This window comes from Drosophila persimilis, unplaced genomic scaffold (genome assembly GCF_003286085.1).
Source record: "Drosophila persimilis strain 14011-0111.01,24,50 unplaced genomic scaffold, DperRS2 tig00001384-arrow-arrow-pilon, whole genome shotgun sequence".
Taxonomy (NCBI): Eukaryota; Metazoa; Arthropoda; class Insecta; order Diptera; family Drosophilidae; genus Drosophila; species Drosophila persimilis.
This window is the reverse complement of record NW_020825476.1, coordinates 76,337-83,794: the sequence shown is the minus strand read 5'-3', so window position 1 is coordinate 83,794 and position 7,458 is coordinate 76,337. Positions and strand designations below refer to the sequence as shown.

General features: G+C 45.1%; 1 pseudogene; it reads right to left on the bottom strand.

Moving 5' to 3' along the window:
• Positions 1-864: 864 nt before the first annotated feature.
• Positions 865-2,083, bottom strand: LOC6604069 (annotated as a pseudogene).
• Between the last annotated feature and the right edge of the window lie 5,375 nt (positions 2,084-7,458).

Below are 7,458 nucleotides of genomic sequence, written 5' to 3'. Positions count from 1 at the left end.
TAGGTTCTGAGATCCTTGAACTCATATTTTGCAATTGGCAAAACCGACCATGAAACCTGTGTGTTAGAGTGAGACAGAGCGAGAAAGAGTGAAATTGTTTTCGTGATTCTGGCTGTAATAATTATACGATCTGGTTCAGATTTTGCACTCTAGAAGATATAGTCATCTTCTACGATTCTGCGTTTTTAGTTTTCTCGTATCGTCGAAATTGTGGATGCCACAGATTTTCGCCCTTTGTGGGGGCGGAAGTGGGCGGGGCAAAGTTTTGAAATATTTTTGGAGCAGTGACATATCACAGAAGTCTGGATCCAAAACATCGTTGCTCTAGCTCTTATAGTCTTTGAGCATTAGGCGCTGAAGGGGACGGACAGACGGACAGACGGACGGACGGACAGACAGACATGGCTCAATCGACTCGGCTATTGATGCTGATCAAGAATATATATACTTTATGGGGTCGGAAACGATTCCTTCTGGACGTTACACACATCCACTTTTACCACAAATCTAATATACCCCAATACTCATTTTGAGTATCGGGTATAACAAAGTCACAAGAATGTTGTATGATATTTAGGCAAAGGGCGGAGAATGCGGGTGCAAGAAAAAAAACACAGCCGGCTTAAGCAAGAGCTAGAAGCGAATCCTATGATCACTCTATGTTAAATATGTTTTCCCATTTTTAATCGTTTCACAAACACATGCAGCACATTCGTTTATTATGAAATTGTAACGTATAAAACAGAGAAACAGTGCTTCGAACTATTGAACATGATAACTAGACACTGTGGATTATTGCTTTGTCAGACTCTACCCGGAATCGGGTATTATATGTAATATCTGTGGTATCACTAAAAGTGAGTGCTACGCCAGGGAGACTGCATGAGTAATCACAACGTTTATGTCAATGGGTGGATAGTTTTGCAGCAGCTTCACAATCGAGGCAAAGTCGTTCTCCAATATTGCTTCCCTTTGGATTCTATAAATCAGCAAGCTTACAATATCATGGTTCAGCAGATTTTGATGAGAAAATTAAAGCGCTGCTCGTCCGAGAATACCGAATCCCAAATTCGCAGCACATCGGGCAGTGGAAACTCCTGCGAGAGCAGGAGGGTGAGCCACCTGAAGCTGTAGTACTGCGGAGGCAGCTCTTGGCTCTTCAGATGCTATATCTTTAGTCTTCAGCATGTTAGATAGCAGGCCCATCATGAACTTTATACCACCCTCCGCATCGTCCAGAGTCTTGATGAAGAAGTCGCGTATATCGCTCATTAGAGCCGTGAAGCAGAAGAAACAGTCTACCTCCGCATGGGCGCGGTACGAGAGATCCGGATCCGAGGCCATCACATAGTAGATGGGTCCGACAATCTCATTCATGCCCTGTACGTAACCCAGGCCAGGACGTTCGCCGAGCTGAGCACCGTGGGCACTACCCGTTCGTGAAGCCGGCGCCCGTGCTCGCCTTTACTGTGCACCACAATGTCACAGGGATACTCTGTGGGCTGCTGAAAGAACGAGATGTCGGGACACAGGCGCCTCACATCTTTGTCGATCTGCAGCAGAAATTCGTTGTCATTGAAGAATGTGTTCTAGGCGCTTTCTGGCCCCTCGCTAAGCGGATGATCTTGTAGGCCAACGCCCCTTGAATCAACAGCGACGTCCCCGTCCCCGTCGCCTTCTCCAGCTCCATTGCAGCTGTGTCCCGGGGGGAGTACCAATTCCTCAATGAACTGCTGGTACAGGGCTCGCTTCTGGGCCAGCGTGGTCGTCCAACTGCTGCGTCTTGGTCCCAAGTAGCCCAACAGCAGTTTCCAGCTGAGTGCACGGAAGCTTTGTACATCGGGCACACCTGTGGATTGGATTGGATTCATGTCCATGAATTACTACGCCTATCAGAAGTGTGATATCCCACCATTAAACGTCAGTCTGCGCAGCTCCTTTAGGTCAACCACATCCTGGGCCAGCGCATCATCGAACTCTTTTACACTGAAAGATACAGGGGGGGATAACAATCTTTTGTTCTTAATTCCCGAAAACACGTCACATTTTTGTGTCGTCCATACCGCGCCTTGAAAATGGACATGCTTTGGCTGTATGCGGGCGAGGATCTCGGTCTGCTCCATGCAGGGAGAGTCGCTTTGCAATGATGTGGACTGGACTTATATTATTGCTTTGTTGTCATCCAGCCAGCTGCATTATTGCTTTTTCCAATACAGTTCGAAGCAGAAACAATTTTGATATTCCGTCGAATATTTTTAGATATCTAGATCTCTCAGCCCTGCCCACATAATTTTATCCGATTAATGAATCAATTTTCTACTTAACTGTCTTGTTTTAAATACTTGACTTTAATTGTTTTTGCCTCAATTTTGGTTCCTCAACAACAATATATGTATCTGAAAACCCGAACTTAGCCCTCTTAAGCCCCCTCTATTTAAATAGTTCAAATACTGGAGGTAAATGACGGAAAATATTAACGATTGTAAATTCTTCTTGTAGACTCATGCTACCTTTCCTCTGAACTTAAAAAAAAACGAGGGGGAACGTTGTGAGTTGCTGCGGACACCGCAACTCTAAAGTTATACCCGATACTAAGTCAGTATGGCTCTCCTCCGGCAGAAGCCGCAAAGAATGCGTGCGAGAGAGACAGAAAATCAGTCTGAGCGAGACGTCGGGCGCTGCGTAGCCAATGCAAATTGATTTGTTCCTTTTGGCTACAAAAATAATCTGATCTGATCCAAATTCAGCAACCGGATAGATATAGTCATTCTCTATGATTCTGCGTTTTTAGTTTTCTCGAATCTGCAATATTGTGGATGCAACAGATTTTCGTCCTTTGTGGGGGCGGATGGGGGTGGGGCGAAATTTGGACACGAAACGGTCAAGGTCCGATATCACAGGAGTGTGGATACCAAATTTGGTTGCTCTAGCTCTTATGGGTTCTGAGATCCTTGAACTCATATTTTGCAATTGGCAAAACCGACCATGAAACCTGTGTGTTAGAGTGCGACAGAGCGAGAAAGAGTGAAATTGTTTTCGTGATTCTGGCTATAATAATTATACGATCTGGTTCAGATTTTGCACTCTAGAAGATATAGTCATCTTCTACGATTCTGCGTTTTTAGTTTTCTCGTATCGTCGAAATTGTGGATGCCACAGATTTTCGCCCTTTGTGGGGGCGGAAGTGGGCGGGGCAAAGTTTTGAAATATTTTTGGAGCAGTGACATATCACAGAAGTCTGGATCCAAAACATCGTTGCTCTAGCTCTTATAGTCTTTGAGCATTAGGCGCTGAAGGGGACGGACAGACGGACGGACGGACAGACGGACGGACGGACAGACGGACAGACAGACATGGCTCAATCGACTCGGCTATTGATGCTGATCAAGAATATATATACTTTATGGGGTCGGAAACGATTCCTTCTGGACGTTACACACATACACTTTTACCACAAATCTAATATACCCCAATACTCATTTTGAGTATCGGGTATAAAAACACTATATCTGTTCAGCCACAGACATGTAAATCGGAGTCGAGCATTACTACTCGCTGCTGCTACCAGATCAACAGCTAAGCTGGGATGGATTGTGGCAGGAAAAGTCAAATCTGCCCACAATTCCTCACCCATTTGTGCACCGGGAGTAAACGAGCTCATGGAAAGATTCTGCACTCTGGACAATCTACACACGGAAGACAAACCACGCACTCCAGTGGAAGCACGGTGTGAAGCTCATTTTATAGAAAATCTTCAGACAGCTTCAGACGGCCGTTTTATTGTAAAGCTCCTATTTTCCGAACACCCTTCAGCCCTGGGGGAGACGTTGGAAACCTCAACAAAAAGTTTCCTAGCGTTGGAGCGGCGAAGCTCAACAGACACTTGGAAGAGTTATGTGGACTTCATGGAAGAGTATGAAGGACTAGGACATATGAAGATTGTGCCAGCATCAAAAGTTCCCAAAAGGCACTACTTCATTCCACATCATTGTGTACTCAAACCTGAGAGCACCACCACAAAGCTTCGGGTAGTATTCGATGCCTCATGCAAATCAACAAGCGGGAAATCTTTGAACGACATTCTGCAGGCTGGACCCACCGTTCAGAGCGAACTTATGTCCATTCATAAGTACGTATTCACAGCGGACATAGAAAAGATGTACCGGCAAGTGTGGATGAATCCGGAGGATCAATTCCATCAGATGATAGTCTGGAGAAGCAATCCATCCGAAGAGATCAGGTACTATCGCCTGAAAACAGTAACATATGGGACAACAGCTGCTCCGTTCCTAGCAACGAAATGTCTGGATCATTTGGCAATACAATACAAAGACAGACTACCAGTAGGATCAACCACATTAAAAACAGATTTCTATGTTGACGACTGTCTAACTGGAGCAAACACGATTCCAGAGGCAATTCCTGCTCGACAAGAAATAAATAAGATATTTCTACCGTCCGGATTCAAATTGCGCAAGTGGTGCTCCAACAATGAGCAACTTCTCCAAGGAATCCCCAAAGAGGATATTGTAACCGATGTAAAATTAGGAGAGACACTAAAGCACTACAGCGTGAAAACTCTGGGTCTCATCTGGATGCCGAAGAACGATACATTGTGTGGACGAACACAGAAAAGCCAGGCTACACGCATCACCAAACGGGTGGTATGTTCCGAACTGGCCCAAATCTTTGACCCAAATCTCTTTGCACCGGTAAAGGCAAAAATCTTCATTCAACAACTTTGGGAGCTCAAACTGGATTGGGATGTCGAATTACCATTACAACACCAAACCGAATGGAAAGAATACCGGGACGACTTACAAACATTGAACAAAATGCAAATTCCCCGGCATATCTAAGATGGTAAAATTCCAGTTACCCAAGAACTCCATCCGTTTGTAGATGCATCAGAACGAGCATATGGCGCAGCAGTATATGTACGCGCTACATACAAAAACAACCAAGTGTCAGTAAGACTGCTCTGTTCGAAATCACGTGTGACGCCGACAGCCAAACAATCACTACCACTGTTAGAACTTTGTGCTGCAGTCCTCGGTGCCGAGCTCACAAACCGAGTCCGACAGGATCTGCACATGGACATTACAACGGTTTCAGGATGGTTTTGGAGTGATTCCACCGTTGTTTTATCCTGGATAAACGCATCGTCATCAACATACCATACCTTTGTGGCAAATCGAATAGCCAAAATCCAGGCATTAACAAATCAGACACAATGGCGTCACGACGTGTCATCGGCCAACAACGCAGCCGATGTCCTGTCGAGAGGAATCGCATTGTGGTGCTCAAGCATTAAGGGCAATCGCAAGACAACAATATTGGATTATCAATGACAAGACAATGGCTAGAAGCATCATCCACAGCTGTGTTAGATGCACCAAGGCTAGACCAAAGCTGATACACCAGATCATGGGCAATCTCCCAGCACAACGAGTCACACAAGCACGCCCGTTTCTTAATGTAGGCGTCGACTACTGTGGACCAATCTCGATCCACCATAAGATCCGAGGCAAAAGACCCGATAAGGCGTACATCGCCGTGTTTTGCTACTTTTCCACAAAGGCAGTACACCTGGAGCTGGTAAGCGACCTGACCACATATGCATTCTTGGCCGTCCTTCGTCGATTCTTAAGCAGACGTGGGAAGTGCCAAACTATTCATTGCGACAATGCAACGAACTTTGTGGGTTCAAAACAACCAGCTTAAAGAATTAGAAGACTATATATTCAGCTCAAAGGCAAGTGCTCTGATCACAAATCAGTGCTGAATCAGGGCTCCATCGTTTGGCGGCCTCTGGGAAGCGGCGGTAAAATCAGCAAAAAAGCTGTTGATAACAACCACCAACACAGCCTCATTGACATTTGAAGAACTAAACACAGTGATAATCGGAATTGAAGCAATTCTCAAATCTCGACCCATCACTCCAATGTCAAATGATCCCACTGATACAACAGCGCTCACCCCAGGACACTACTTGATTGGTGAACCATTGACAACGCCTCCTGACGTCAATACTGATCATCAAGGAAGAACATTGGTCAAGCGCTGGGAATTGATATCGCGCCTAAAGCTTTCACTCTGGAAACAATGGTCTACAGAATACCTCCAAGAATCGCAAGCTCGGCATAAATGGAAGACCGCTTCACCAAACGTACCTGAAGGATTATTAGTTTTGGTTAAGAAAGACAACCTTCCTGTAATGAAGTGGCCAATGGGACGCATCATTAAGACATATCCTGGACAGGACAACCACGTACGAGTGGTTGACGTTAAGACAGCATCTGGCGTATACAAGCGCCCGATCACTCGTCTAGCGCCGCTCTTTCCAGAAGATGTGGCAATCAAACGTTCCCACAACGTGATCAGTGACACCACGGAGATTGATGAGCCACCCACACAGCGAACAACAAAATTGTCACCTACATTAACATCAACATTAGTGGTGCTGTTGCTCATGCAACATTAGCATTAGCTAATTGTCACAGTCAACAAATGTGACACAATTCGCAAACAAGCCTGGAATATTCTATGAGAAACTTGGAACATCAAGAATAGCAACGTCTGAGTGGACCACGATCGTATACTATGACTTGGACCCATATTGGAAGGATATGCAACTAATGTCTGCTGGAATTTCAGAGTTACGATACATGTGCCCTGAATTAAAAAATGTTCCGGCATGTAACTCCATAGTTCAACACTTTCAACATGTGCATTACGAGCTACAAGCAGGAAGCGTTTTAATGAAAAACTCTCGAAAACGCAGATCGCCGCTGGACATCATAGGAAATGTAGCAAGCAGTCTTTTTGGTGTTCTCTACGCAAAACACGCAGAAGAGATGACTCAAGTAATTGAGAAAGTGAAAACCAATGAGGACTTTCTACTACATCTGCTCCAAAACCAAACATCAATTGTCGACGCGACAATAAACGTAGTCAGAAAAGACAAAGTAACAACTGATAATCGCCTAAAAGTTGTGGAACAGCATATGGCTACTATCAACCGAGAAAGAGGGTCATATCACAGCGATCATCTGACTCAAGCGTACTTAGGACTAATAGCACAATTAACCCTGCTCACAACAACTCTCCAACGAATGCAGTCCGACATATCTGATGTCCTAATCGGTATTCATCATCGGAGAATAAGCTCCACGCTGGTGTCTCCCGAGCAACTAATAGACCAACTAGACCAGATACGGGATCATTTGCCACAAGATCAAATGCTGCCGTTCACAACGAAGGAGGTGATTCAACTATACAGAATCATGCGAGCCCAAGGAACCCCGACTGCAAAACACGTCATCTTCAAGCTGACGCTACCGCTGGTCTCAACAGCTCAGCTCGAAGTTTTCAGCATCATCCCAATTCCGTTTTGGCATTCAACAAGCTGGAGTCTATTTGACCTCAGAACCACCATAGTAACGGTGAAAATCCACC